Raw genomic sequence first — 15,723 nt, 5'->3', positions numbered from 1 at the left:
GGCTGGCCCCCAAAGAGCATTGAGGAACAGGCAAAAGTAGACAGTTGACAGCATTGGGCTAGGCACCAAGGTCCAGCTATCAAAGTAGATGTCATGGCCATTAGAGCTTTTATAGAGCTTCACTTATGGGTGATGTATGTTGGAGGGTGGAGGGAGAAAACTGCAGGGATCCTGAAATGCTGGACTAGAGTCTAGGCTCTGCACATAAGCAATCAAGAGATGGCAAATGAGCTTCAAATGAGAAGAATAACAGAATAACTATTATTTTGCAGAATAACTCAGGGGCTGAGGAAGTGAGATAGGCCCAGTAAGGGGAAGGGAAGCTAGATTTTATTTTTCAGGAGGCTATGGGGATAATCACACAGTTAGTGAGTTGTTAGGAAGCCAGTGCAGGTCAAAGGAAAACCAATTAGGAGGCAAAGGACTGGGCTATACATGATAGATTTCTTCCATAGCTCCTGGAGCCTTAGGTAAAGTTGGTACAGTCACAGAATCATGAATTAATTTAATTTCTTGTGGAGAGTGGTAAAGATCCAGAAATGCCATGCACCAGCTGGCAGAGGGTTGAACTGAAAAGATAGAGCTGCAGGAATGGATCCATAGGGACCATGAAAAAATAAGTTCAGAAATGAGAATAAATTAAATGGAGAGCAATAGTATCTCCATTTGCATACTGTGAAACTGGAAGTTCAGACTAAGCTCACCCAAATCTCTTAAGGAGTAGAAAGATCTCAAGTAACTGAGTTATATGGATTTTTAATATCACTTTACTGGCTGTTAAGAAGTCTGAAGGCTTTAGCCTAGCTACCTTGTGATTTTCAGTAGTTGTATTAGTAAACTATGGCTGCTATAACAATACGAGAATTTGGATGGCTTAAACAACAGAAATTTATATTCTCAGTTCTATATGCTAGAAGTCCAAGATCAGTGTGTCAGCAGGTTTGCTTTCTTCTCAGGCCTCTCTTGGCTTGCACACGGCCATCTTCTTGTTGTTTCTTCATACAGCCTTTCCTCCCTGCACACACACACCCAGTGCCTCTCAGTGTGTTCAGATTTTCTTTTCTCCAATCAGATTGTATTATGCCTCATTTTAAGCACTTCTTTAAAGGCCCTCTTTGCAACCATAGTCAGATTTTGAAATATTGGGGGTTGAGGCTTCAGCATGTGAAATGGTGTGGCCCAAAATTCAGCCCATAACAGAAATAGAGCCAAGAAATGGAGAGGGGAAAAAAAACCAAAAAACAAAAAACATGGAAATGGTGATGGAAATATAGGTGGTAGAGAAAGTTTTGAAGGAACAAGGAAGACTGAAGCACAGTCACTGAGGCTGAAAAGAATAGAGCCTCAGACACTAAGCAAGCACAGTGTCACATCTTGCACCACAACAACCTTCAGGATGGGCAAGTACTGCTGCAGCTGCTCCTGCCACCATAAGGCGTTTATCAGCTTTCTAGCTTTAGGGTGTATTTCTCAGCACTGTAAAGAAGTCAGTCCTTTGTCTTCTGCCTTGTACAGTTTCTCTTGAAAAGTCTTGCACAAAAGAAAGTCTCCCATTTTATCTTTGCTCTTCTACTTATAATATGTCATTTTTCTGTAGCTGCTTTTTAAGATTGTTCCTTTTATTACTAATTTTCAATAATTTGATTATTGTTTACCGTGTGTGTGTGTGTGTGTGTGTGTGTGTGTGTGTGTATGTATGTATCTATCTATCCTGCTTGGGGTTTGCTGAACTCTTAGTACAATTTTCATCAAATTGGATAAATTTTCAGTCTTTTTTTTTTCAATTTTTTTCATGCTCCTATCCTCTTCTGGGATTCCAATTACATAGATTCTACTAGAAAGTTTGATACTATTCCATAGGTTGCTGAGACTCTGTTCATTGTTATTTTTAGCCTGTTTTATTTCTGTGCTTCATCTTGAGTAGATTCTATTTCTGTATGTATTAGTTTCTTACTGCTGTGTAACAAATTGTTGTAAACCTAGCAGCTTAAAATAATACAGATTTATTATCTCACAGTTTCTGTGGACCATGGGTTCAGGCATGGATTAGTCAGGTCCTCTACTTAAGAGTCTCACCAGGCTGGGGTGCCTGAATAGCTGTCTGTTGAGCGTCAGGCTCTTGGTTTCAGCTTGGGTTGTGATCTCAGGGTTGTGGGATCAAACTCCATGTTGGGCTCCACATTCAGTGTGGAGTCTGCTTGGAATTTTCTCCCTTGCCCTTCCCCCCCCCACCTGCTCTCTCTCTCGACGTGCTTTCAAATAAATAAATAAAATCTTTTAAAAAAAAGTCTCACCAATCTCATCTGAGATTTTTAGTCTTCCTCCAAGATCACTAGTTGTTAGAAGAATTTAGTTCCTTATAATTGTAGGACTGAACTTTTTTTTCTGTTTTCTTGATCACTGTTGGTGGGGTTTTCTCTGAGCTCCTAGAGTCTACCTTCAGGTCCTAGCCATATGGCCCTCTTACAACAGGCAGTTTACTTCTTCAAAACCAGCAGGAGAATATCTTACAGCAGATAGATTCAGGAAGAAGAGACCAAAGGAAGCAATATAACAGACAAAACAAACAGAAAACAAGTTGAAGAATGATAGTCATAAATCCAGCCATTTTATTAATTACATCAAATATAAATGGACCAAATACTCAAAAGTAGAGGTTGTCAGACCTGGGTAGAAAAAAACTGGACCCAACCATACTTTGTCTACAAAGGAAATACTTAAAGATGATGAAAGATTAAAAGTGAAACGATGGGAAAATGATACGCCATGCAAACAATAAGCATAAGAAATAATATCTGAAAAAAAATAGACTTCCAAACATGGAGCATTACTGGAAACAAAGATTTCACAATAATGAAAAGGTCAGTATATCAAGAAGGCATTATAATTAGAACTCTAGAAACTTAACACATGAAACGAAAACTGAGAGAAGTCATACTTAGGCATGTTAAGATTCCTCTCTCAGTACCCGCAAGAACAACAAAACACACAAAAAATAAAATCAGAAAGGATATAGAAGTCTGAACAATACCTGCAGCCACCTTGACTTGACATAAAACATTATATACAACTGCAGAATATATAATATTTTCAAATGTATGTGGCATATTTGCCAAAATAGACTACCTGACAAAGCAAAAAAACAAGTCTCAAATTAACTTAGAAATGAACATTAATAAAATATCTAGATAAGTCTCTAAATGCTGAAATTAATATAATTTTAAACATCCCATTGATGAAGGGATAAATCACAACAGAAATTAGAATATATTTTAAACTAAATTTCATTGTGGGATAAAATGAAATTTGTGGGATGAAGCTAAAGCAGGACTTGGAAATTTGTAACTTTAAATTTTAAAAGGAAGAAACGTTTAATATTGATGATGTTTCTATCTCAAGAATCTAGAAAAAGAAGACTAAATGTTTCCCCAGGTAAAGGGAAGGAAATAATAAAGATAGCAGGAATCGACAAAATAGAAGACACTCAAAAAATAGAGAAAATGAGGGTCTATCCTTGGGTTCTCTCTTCTGTTTCATTGATCTATGTGTCTGTTTTTGTGCCAGTACCAGACTGTCTTGATGGTCACAGCTTTGTAATACGTGCAGTGATCCAAAGGGGCACCTGCACCCCAGCATTCATAGCAATGTCCACAATAGCCAAACTAGAAAGAGCCGAAATGTCCATTGATGGATGAGTGGATAAAAAAGATGTGGTATTTATATATACAATGGAGTATTAGTCATCAGAAAGGATCATACTTATCATTTACATTGACATGGATGGTACTGGAGGGTATTATGCTGAATAAAATAAGTCAATCACAGAAAGACAGTTATCATATGGTTTCACTTACATGTGGAATATAGGAAACAGCATAGAGGATCATAACGGAAGGGAGGGAAAACTGAATGGTAAGTCATCAGAGAGGAAAAAAACCCATGAGATATAAACCATATTTCCTCTAAATCATAGGAAACAAACTGAGGGTTACTGAAGGGGAGGTGGGTGGGGGATTGGGGTAATTGAGGGGTGGGCATTAAGGGGGGCACGTGATGTGATGAGCACTGGGTGTTATATGCAACTGATAAATCATTGAACACTACATCTGAGACTAATGATGTACTATATGTTGGCTAATTGAACTTAAATTTTAAAAAATAGAGAAAATGAAAAAAGATTTTTTGAGAAGATTAATAAAATTGATAAACTCTTAGCAAGATGAGAGGGAGGGAGGGGGAAGAGAGAGAGATTTCTCATATGATGAATGAAAAACGGATTACCTGTCCAGATCCTAGACATAAAAAGGAAAATTAGGAAGAGTTAATGCTGTTAAAATTTACAACTTAAGTGAAATAGACAAATTCCTTGAAATATGCAGCTTACCAGAACTGAGCGAAGAAATAGAAATTTTTAATAACTCACTATCGGAATCAAATGCATATCCCAAAAACTTCACCAAAAAGAAAAGTCCAGGCCCAAAGAGTTTCACTAGTTAATCAAATATTTAAGAAATAATGCTAATTTTATACCAACTCAGAAAAAGAGGAAGGAGCACTTCCCAGCAGATTTTTTGAGGCTAGCAATACCCTCATATAAAACCTGACAGAGATATTACAAGAACTAAATTTATAGATCAATGTCATTATGAACTTAGACCTAAAAATCCTTGACAAATACTAGCAAACTGAATCCACCAGTATATAAAAAAGATAGTATGTCACGAGCAAGTGGGGTTTATCCCAGTAGTGCAAGATGGATATGTTATTTGAAAATTAATTCAGTGAATTAAAGTAGGAAAATATATTTGACAAAAGTCAACACCATTTATGATCAAAGCTCTGGGAAAACTAGTAGAATGAAACTTCCTCAATCTGATGAAAGGTATTTGCAAAAAATCTACAGCCAATATCATTTTTAAGGGTGAAACAATGTTTTCCCTCTAACATCAGAAATAAGGCAAGGATATCTGCTCTCGCCACTTCTATTCAGCATTGTGCTGGAGATATAGCCAGTTTAATAAGATAGATAACAGGCATAAAGGAATGGAGGGAAGAACCTTCCTCATTTGCAGATACGATTAATTGCATTAAAAAATTCTAGACTTCCTGGGACAGACAGCAGAGTAGGAGGACTCTAAGCTCACTTCATCCCATAGATACAGCTAGTTAACACTCATGTCAGTGTAAATAACCCAGAAAATATCCCAAAGACTGGCAGAACAAACTCCATAACTAAATGTAGAGAAGAGACCACATCAAAGAGGGTAGGAAGGGCAGATATACAGTTGGGAGCTAAAGCCCATGGGTTTAACCACTGGAAGGATGGAGCTGTGGGTGCAGAGAGGGGAGAAAAAACATACTGTCACATCTAGAATCCTGGACAGGGAAGATGAATCCCCATAACATTTGGCTTTGAAAACCAGAGGGGCTGAATTGCTGAGTTCTTACCACCCCTGGGACTTAAAGCCTGGAAATTTAAAAATCAGCAGGCGTGGTTCTAGGAAAGCCAGGAGGGCAATAGGAAATTGAGTCCCCACCCTTAAAGAAACAGCACAAAAAATAGCCCACAGAGATACAGCATAGAAGCAGCAGTTTGAAAAACTCCTGGGGCATAGAGGAGGGAGACTTATTTACTAATCTCAAAAGTTCACTGAGGGACTTTCAGGAACAAAGGAGCTGGCAGGCACCATTTACCTCCCTTCCCCACCCAGCATAAACATATGGGCACCTGTAGGAACCAGTGTGGAGCAGCATTCACTACCTAACTTGCTTTTACTACACCCCACCCGCTCAAGCCAGGCTTGCCTCTGTACTGATGCTGCAGGTCCCCCTCCCCCAGAAGACCAGCACAAACCTCACCAACACTGCATCTCCCAACTGTGCACTTTGTGGAGTCCACATCCAGTGGCAGATGGTCATCTCCCATGGATGATGGGCACACCTTGTTGAAACTGTGTGGTCAGGAACAAAACAAGGATGTCCACTCTCACCACTTTTATTGAACATAGTATTGGAAGTCCTAGCCACAGCAGTAGAGAGCAAAAAGAAAAGTAATCTAACAAACAATTCTAGAATTTGTATGAAACCACAAAAGACTCTGAATAGCCAAAGTAATCTTGAACAGCAAAGTTAGAGGCATCACAATTCTGTACTTAAAGTTATATTACAAATCTGTAATAATCAGGACAGTATGGTACTGGCACAAAAATAGGCACATAGATCAATAGAACAGAAAAGAAAACCCAGAAATATACCCACGACTATATGGTCAATTGATCTTTGACAAAGGAAGAAAGAATATGCAATGAGAAAAAGATAGTGTCTTCAATAATAGTGTCACATGCAAATGAATGAAACTGGACCACTTTCTTACACAATATACAAAAATGAAGTCAAAATGGATTAAGGACCTAAATGTGAGACCTGAAGCCACAAAAATCCTAAAAGAGGGCACAGGCAGTCATTTCTTCGACATCAGTTGTAGCAACATCTTTCTAGATATGTCTCCTGAGGCAAGGGAAACAAAAGCAAAAATAAAAAGTTTCTGCACTGCAAAGGAAACAACAAGCAAAACTAAATGGCAACGGGCAGAACGAAAGAAGATATTTGCAAATGACATAACTGATACAGGGTTAGTATCCAAAATATATAAAGAACTTATACAACTCAATACCCCAAAAATAATCCAATTTAAAAATTGGAAGAAGGCATGAACATTTATCCAAAAAAGACACACAGATGGCCAACAGACACATGAAAAGATGTTCAACATCACTCATCATCAGGGAAATGCAAATAAAAACCTCGAGATATCACCTCACACCAGTCAGAATGGCTAAAATAAAAAACACAAGAAACAAAGTGTTGGCAAGGATGTGGAGAAAGAAGAACCCTCAAGCACTGTTGGTGGGAATGCAAACTGGTGCAGCCACTGTGGAGAACAGTGTGGAGGTTCCTCAAAAAAAGTAAAAATAGAACTACCCTATGATCCAGTAATTGACCTACTGGGTATTCACCCAAAGAATTAAAAAAAAAAAAAAAGCCAGTCATCTTAAGGAATACCTGCACCTGTGTTTATTGCAGCATTATTTACAATAGCCAAATTATGGAAGCAACTCAGGTGTCCATCTGTAGATGAATGGATAAAGATACACACACACAAGAATATTATTAAGCCATAAAAATGAAGTTTTGCCATTTGCAACAATGTGGATAGATCTAGAGAGTACAATGCTAAGTGAAGTAAGTCAGTCAAAGACAAGTAACATATGATTTCACTCATATATGGAATTTAAGAAACAAGTGAACAAAGGGGAAAGAAATAGACAAACCAGAAAACAGACTCTTAACTATAGAGAAAAAGCAGATGATTACCAGAAGGGAGGTGGGTAAGAAAATGGGTGAAATAGGTGAAGGGGATTAAGAATACATTTATCTTGATGAGCATCGAGTAGTAGATGGAATTACTGAATCACTATATTATATACCTGAAATGTATATAACACTGTAGGTTAACTACACTGAAATTAAAATTAAAGAAAAATTCTAAGGACTCAACAAACATACCTACTGGAACTGGTAAGTGAGTTAAACAGTGTCTTAGGATACAAGGTCAGTATACAGAAAAATCAAATTTATATCTATATATTAGCAATGAATAACTGGAAACTAAAGAAAATTTTAAATAGCATCATTTACAACTCCATAAAAACAAAATAGGAATAAATTTAAGGAAAATATTGCAAGCTTTCACAAAGAAGTTATGGTTGACCACTGAAAGCTACAAAAGTTTACTGAGAGAAGGCAAAAATAAGTGGACCAATCTGAATTAGAAAACCTAATATATCAGTTGTCATGAAATTGACCTACAAATTCAATTAAAGTGCAGTTAAAATCCTCTTCTTCCTGTGAAGCTGACAGAAATGTAGTTCATGTAAGCAGCCATTTCTTCAAGATTGACATTACACTCAGGGCAAAAACAACTGAGTTCTGGGCTTACTTTGGATTCTAACTATCTTCTAGATTTTGGCCACACAGTTCCTTACCATATTGTAAAATCTTAGATAATTTTAAGATGTCGTCTTAGCTTTAATTGTTATCCAGTTTTTAATTTGTCTTTGGTAAGATTCTGTTTCCTAACTTCATTACTCCATTACTAGAAGTAGTCTCCATTTATTTTTTCTATCAGATTAAAATTATTTTTTGAGCACTTATAATGTGACAGACATTACTGAGCACTGTGTATGTAGTGGCAAGCAAGACGTCTCTGCCCTTAAAAAAGCTCCCATTCTAATTGAGGATGTATTCATTTCTTCAAATTGATTTGGAAACAGTGGTTGTGAAATGCATGAACTTTAAGCAGATGTCACTTCCTGCTTTGAGGGCTTCTATAGTGACCTAAAATCGCACATAATAGACTCTTAAACTCCAGCACCATCCTGAATTGGAAGACCATAATAAAAGCTGCACAAAGTTTGGGGTAGGGAAAGCTAAGGGGGGAAAGAACCTGAGATGGTATGTGAGGGACTAACATTTTAAATATGATAAAATTTCACCACATGACCGGCAAAGATTGGAGAAGTGACATTTGAGGAATCTGTTTTTGTTGTTTCTATCCCACAGATTCTCAGAGTATTAGCCTCCAAAACAGAGAACGTGGGAGTCAAGAATCTTCTAATTTATCCATAAAGCCTCCTTTCCGAGTTATGGAAAGTCCTTGGACTCTAGCAGCCCTCTACCCAGCTTTAACCAAGAACACAAAGAAACATCCAGGCTCTCGCCGTCTTTTAGTAGTCCCCAAGAAAGCCAGTGAACCAGAGCAAGTCAAGGGAACCATCAAACCACTGATGCCTCACGAGGATGCTGTCAGACAACTGGCATCCACCAAGAAGTCATTTGAACCCATGTGGAATGCTGCCAGAAAGGATACCTTTCAAACTGCATTGCCTTCCCTGAATATGAATAAACCAACAATTTCTTCCGTAGAGATCTCTCAATCTGAAACAGAATCTGAAAATACCCCCAACAGTAAATCCTCCCAAGAGTCCTCTCTTATCATGTTTTCTACCACAACCAGTATGTTCTCCTCTGAGCTGCTTTCAAAGAAGAATTAGCTACATCTTGCCTTCCTCTTCCTTTTCATTTCCGTGCCTACGAGTGGTGATAGTGGAGACATGTCAAGAAAGGAGGGCCATTGAGGCTCTCAGGAGGACCATTCTCATCTAGCACTTTCCATAAAGAATGCGTCTCAAGGGGATGGGCAAGGCAGTTGTTGTGGTTTGGGAGCTGGAGCTAGTTGTTCTCTGATGTTACAGGGTTTCTCATTCTAACCCTTCATAGTACTCCCTGCTAAAGGAATGGCTTTGTGCACATCAGCATGGGAATAAAGGCAACCTCTCGGGAACCCAGAAGGTAAATGATGTATTATTTGGACCCCTCTGTGATCACTCAGGCTGACAGAGACTAGGGGATGAGTGCAAAAGTGATGCCATCCTGAGTCAGAGAATAAGAAGTGGCATAGGCATGGGCATGAGTTGGAGGGAAAATCCTCTTACATGCATATTCTGTGATCTGGTATGCAGTGAGATGCTTCCTAATAGCTTGGTGATGGCTGATTCCCCAACAGGATGATAGGCATAATCCCATGCCCACCTAATGGCCCTAGACCTTGAGCAAAAATCAGAGCCACAGCAAGTATCTGGAGACCTATCTATCTGGAGGATTCCAAAGAAGGAAGGCCTGGGATCTACCAAGTGAAAGGAGCAATGCAGTGAGATAAAAGTGGAATATTTTTAAATACTTTATTAATGAAAGCAGGCATAAGCTCTAGAGCTTTATCCTCTTGACTGACTCTAAGATTAGGATTTTTCCACTTCCCTCAAATAAAAGTCAATCTAGTGGATTAATCAAGATAAACAGAACTATAATAAAAAACTAAATATAAATATTTATAAATACAAACATTTAAATCTTCAAGGTAACAGTGAAAGAACTGTCACCAGGCTTGCTAGACAACATTAGTCCAACAAAAACTTTAATACCAATCTTATATTCTTATTTGTGCTTTTAAAAAAATTGCAAAGGGTTGCCTGGGTGACTCAGTCAGTTAAGCATCTGACTCTTGATTTCAGCTCAGGTCATGATATCAGGGTCATGGGATCGAGCCCCACATCCAGCTCCATGCTCAGCGGGGAGTCTGCTTGAAATTCTTTCTCTCCTCTCCCCTCTCCCTCTGTCCCCCCACCTTTCTCATAAATAAAGCTTTTTTTAAAAAAGTAAAAATAAAAAGCTTCTGCACAGCAAAGGAAACAACAGAGTGAAAGGGCAACCTACAGAATGGGAGAAAATAGTTGCAACCATATATCAAATAAAGGGTTAATATCCAAAATATATAAGGAGTTCCCACAATTCAACAGCAAATACATACATATACATGTACAGACATACATACCTGAGTAAAAAGTGGGAACAGGATCTGAATAGACATTTCCCCCCCAAAAAAAACCATGTGAATGGCCAACAGATACATGAAAACATCACTAATTATCAAGGAAATTCAAATCAAGAGCACAAAGAGAAATCATCCCACGCCTGTTATAATGGCTATTATCAAAAAGACAAAAGATAACATATGTTAGGATGGAAAGAAAAGCAAATTCTTGTACACTGTTGATGGGAATGTAAATTGCTACAGCCATTATGCAAAACTGTAGAGAGGTGCCTTAGAAAAATAATAAATAGAACTACCATATGGTCCAGCAATCCCACTATTGGGTATACATCCAAAGGAAATGAAATCAGTACCATGAAAAGATATCTGTACTCCCATGTTTATTGCAGCACTGTTGACAATACCCAAGATGTGTGTGTGTGTGTGTGTGTGTGTGTGTGTCTGTCTGTCTGTCTGTGTGTGTCTGTGTATACATACACATATATACACACATATACATGCACACACACATATACACATAATGGAATTTTTTTCTTTCAGCTTTCTTTTGGTTTCCATGTGCATGGATTATCTTTTTCAATCCCGTCACTTTCAGTCTGTGTATCCTTAAAGTTGAAGTGAGTCTCTTGTAGGCAGCATATAGTTAGGTCTTGTTTTTTATCCACTCAGCCACTCTCTGTCTTTTCATTGGAGAACTTAGTCCATTTACATTTAAATTAATTATTTATAGGAATGGGCTTATTGCCATTAGTTAATTGTTTTCTGGCTGTTTTGTACTTCTGTTCCTTTCTTTTTCTCTTGCTCTCTCCCTTTGTGATTTGAAAATTTTCTGTAGTGGCATACTTAGACTCTTTTCATTTTTGTGTATATAGGACTTTGCTTTGTGTTTACGATAAAACTTATATAAAACGTAATAATCTACTTTAAGTTGATAACAACTTTAGTTTGAACACATTCTAAAGCTCTACATTTTTACTCTCCCAACACCACATTTTGTGTTTTCAGTGTCATAATTTACATCTTTTTATCTTGTGTATCCATTAAAAATTATTGTGGTTATATTTTTATTGCTTTTGTCTTTTAGCCTTCGTACTAGATGTATAAGTGATTAACACACCACCATTACATTAGATTATTCTGAATTTAACTGTATATTTACCTTTACCAATGAGATTGGTACTGTCATATATTTTCCCGTTATTAATTAACACCCTTTCACATCAGCTTAAAGAAGTCCCATTAACATTTATTTTAAGACTAGTCTAATCATGCTAAATTCTTTCAGGTGTTGCTTGTCTGGAAAACTCTTTAACTCAATTCTAAAGGCTAACTTTGCTGGATAGAATATTTTTGGTAATACTTTTTTTTCTTTTAGTACTTTGAATACATTGTGTGACTTTCTTTGCACCTGCAAAGTTTCTGCTGAAAAATCTGCTTATGGTCTAGTGGGGATTCCCTTGTATGTAATAAGTTGCTTTCCTCTTGCTGCTTTTAAGATTTTCTCCTTGTCTTTAACTTTTGATTATGTGTCTTGGTGTAGGTCTCTTTGGATTCATCTTCTTTGGAACTCTCCAGGTTTCCTGGATCTGGATGTCTGCTTCATTCACCAGGTTAGGGAAGTTTTCAACCATTTTTTCTCCAAATAAGTTTTCTACCCTTTTCCCTCCCTTTTCTCTTTCTGGAACCCCTATAAAGTACATAGTGGTCTGCTTAATGTGGCCCAATAAGTTCCTTGAGTAATCTTCACTATTTTTTAATCTTTTTACTCTTGTAATTGGATGAATTCCACTGCCCTGTCTTCAAGTTTCCTTGTCCTGTTTTAGCTTTGTCTAGTCTTCTGTTGAACCCCTCTATTCAATTTTTCCAGCTCATTTATTGTATTATTCAAGTCTGTAGTTTTTGTTTGGTACTTTCTTATATTTTCTGTCTTTTTGTTGAAATTCTTACTTTGTTCATTCATTGTTTTCCTGACCTTGGTGAACATCTTTATTACCATTATTTTCAACTCTTTATTAGGTAAATCATTTATCTCCTTTTCATTAAGGTCTTTTTCTGAGGTTTTATCTTGTTCTTGCATTTGGAACATATTCCTCTATTTCTTCATTTTCCTTGACGCTCTGTGTTGGTTTCCATGCCTTAGATAAAACAGCCACCTCTCCGAGTCTTGAAAGAGTGGTCTGGTGTAGGAGCTGAACCTTATTATTCAACCCTGACCTAGCTCTTGTTGTCTCTCAAACCTTTGTGATTGTCTAAGCAAGATTGTTTGTTCTTAGTGACTCCAGTAGGTGAGGGTGTGCCAAGACCTATCAGTGTCCAAAAGAGAAAGGGATCTCAGCACCTAGGTGCAGGCTAATAAGAGGTCAGATCCTCAGAAGCTTTTAAAGTATGCAAATATACCTCTTTCAAGGGAATACTGGGAAGTGGGTGTTTCTGTCTGCTGCCTCTGCACTGAGCCCTGACAGTTATAAACTGTTTATATAAACATATGTTTGCTACTTCTTTGTTGAACCTGTGAACACTAACCTGCTAGTTATCAGAGCAAGGCTGTCAAGGGATATGTCTTCCAGGTGGCAGCCACAAAAGCCATGTTACCAGATGTGTGTAAAAACTCCTTTCTTGGAGACAACAGCAACCTGAGTTAGGGCAGAGGGAGAGCATGCAGATGGTTCCCACTGGCCTTCCTGGTCTCTGGAGAGGATTGCAGTTGGCCTCTAGATGTAGGTTAAATTAAAAGCCTGCCTCTCAGGCTATAGCTTTTAAGATAAGCAAATAGGCCTCTTTCACAGAAAGACCGGGTGTTTCTGTCTGGTGACTCTGTGCTATGTTTTAGGGGGATATCCAGTTAAGAATTGTTTCTCTGTTATAGCCCTGTGAGACCCATGAATTTAAGCCCCATTGGCCACCAGAGCCAGGTGATCAAAGGGCATGCCCTGGGCAGCAGCTACAAAAATCGGGGCAACAAACATGTGCTCAGAATCCCTTCTAGGAAATACTGTTGACCTGGAGCAAGGCAGAGGGAGAACATAAAGATGGCACCCACCAGCCGTTGTGCTCTCTGGAGAGTATTGCAGTTGGCCCTGAGATGTATGTGAAGTTTGAAGCCTGCCCCTCTAGCTGCAGCTATTAAGATAAACAAGTAAGCCTCTTTCATGGAAAGACTGAGTGTGTTTTACTCTTCTGCCTCTGCACTGGGTCCTGGGTTTTCACCATGGTGAGTCCACATGAGTCCTTGAAGAATGGTCTCTGAGTTTGCTATAGCCTTGTGGATTTGGTAGATACAAGCCCCACTGGCTTTCAAAACTAGATGTTTTGGGGGCTCATCTTTCAGACAGAAGTCTTAAAAGTTGGGGAACCAGATGCAGGATCCAAACTCTTTGCTCCTCAGAGAGAAGCAAGAGGGAGTTTCCTTTGGTTGTGCGTTTCCATGCTTGGGGTGATGTTTATGGCAAGATTGTGTCTCAGTGTCTCTTCCTTGTTTCAGTGTGGGTTTTTTTCTTGTTTACCCAGTGCATAGAAGTAGCTTGGCTAGTATCTGGCATGAAATATTATTCAGCCATAAAAAAGAAGGAAATCCTGCCATTTGCAACACTTTGGATGAAATTGAAGGACATTATGCTAAGTTAAAAAGGCAGACATAGACAAATATTCCCTAATCTCTCTTACATGTGGGATCTAAAATAGTCAAACTCCTGCAAGCAGAGAATAGAATGGCGGTTACTAGGGTGAGAAAGAAATGGGGAGATGTTGATCAAAGGGTACAGAGTTTCAGTTATACCAGATGAATAATTTCTGGAGATCTAATATATAGCAATATAACTATATAGCGTGTGGATATAGTTACCAATACTGTTTTTTTATCCTTGAGATATGCTAAGAGGATAAATCTTACGTGTTCTTACCACAAAAAGAAACAAAAAAAGAAAATGGTAATTATATGAGGTTAATTAGTTTGATTGAGGTGATTATTTCACAATATATAGGTATATCAAAACATCAAGTGGTATAGCTTAAATATATACAGTTTTTATTTGTCAATTATATCCCAATAAAGCTGAAAGTAAACCCTAGAAACTCTGTACCCATTAAACAATAACTCCTCATTACTCCCCCCAGTCCCTGGCAACCACCATTCTATTTTTTGTTTCTGTGATTTGGTTATTCTAAGTATCTGATATGAGTGGAGTCATACAGTATTTGTCCTATTGTGACTGGCTTATTTTGCTTAGCATAATGACTTCAAAGTTCATCCATTCTAGGCTCATCCATATTGTAACATGCATCAGATTTCCTTCCTTTCTAAGACTGAATAATACTCCATTATGTGTGTAGACCATGTTTTGTTTACTTATCAATCCATGGGCATTTAGGTTGTTTCTATCTTTTGGCTATTGTGAATCATACTGCTACAAACATGGACACACAAATATCTATTAATGTCCCTGGTTTTAATTTTTTAAGTATATACCCAGAAGTGGAATTGTTGGATAATACAGTAATTCTATTTTTAATTTTTGAGGAACTGCCATACCACTTTTCACAGTGGCTGTACCATTTTTCATTCCCACAGCTCTGTAAAAGGGTTCTAATTTCCCCCACATTTTCCCCAGCTTCTCTTATTTTCTTTTTTATAATAGCCATCCTAGTAGGTGTGAGGTTGTATCACATTTTGGTTTTCATTTGCATTTTCCTAATAAGTAGTGATGACAAATATTTTTTCATGTTTTTGGTTTTTTTTGAGAGAGAGAGAGAGAGTGCATGCACACGGGGTGGGGGAACAGAGAGAGAGGAGAGGAGAGAGAATTTTAAGCAGGTTCTGCACCAGCTCAAATCTTGATCTCACAGCCCTGAGGTCATCACCTGAGCTGAAATCAAGAGTCGGATGCTCAACCAACTGAGCCACCCAGGTGCCCTGCTTTTCATGTGATTATTGGCAATTTGTATGTATCTTCTTTGGGAATATGCCTGTTTAAGTCCTTAGGCTATTTTATTTTATTTTCTGCTATTTTTTTAAATTCAATTAGCCAAGGTATAGTACATCATTAGTTTTCTACATAATGTTCAATGATTCATTAGTTGAGTATATCACCCAGTGCTCATCCTGTCACATGCCCTCTTTAATAATGGCTTTAGGCTATTTTAAAATCTGGTTGTTCCTTTTGCAGTTGTTCAGTTTTAGGAGTTCTGTATATATTCTCGCTATTAATCTCTTATCAGATATATGATTTAAAAATACTTTCTCCCATTCTGTGGTTTGCCTTTTTTTCTTGATTAGT

At 37.9% G+C, this 15,723-nt stretch overlaps 1 protein-coding gene across 1 annotated transcript in view; it reads left to right on the top strand.

Moving 5' to 3' along the window:
- Positions 1 to 15,723, top strand: part of GDPD4 (glycerophosphodiester phosphodiesterase domain containing 4) — a 133,763-nt gene that overhangs the window by 102,600 nt on the left and 15,440 nt on the right. The gene's annotated exons all lie outside the window — the stretch shown is intronic.

Source organism: Ursus americanus, chromosome 16 (assembly GCF_024610735.1).
Source record: "Ursus americanus isolate L20-20 chromosome 16, mUrsAme1.1.p, whole genome shotgun sequence".
NCBI classification, from domain to species: Eukaryota; Metazoa; Chordata; class Mammalia; order Carnivora; family Ursidae; genus Ursus; species Ursus americanus.
Note: the sequence above shows the minus strand (reverse complement) of the source record. Positions and strands in the feature narration are given on the sequence as shown.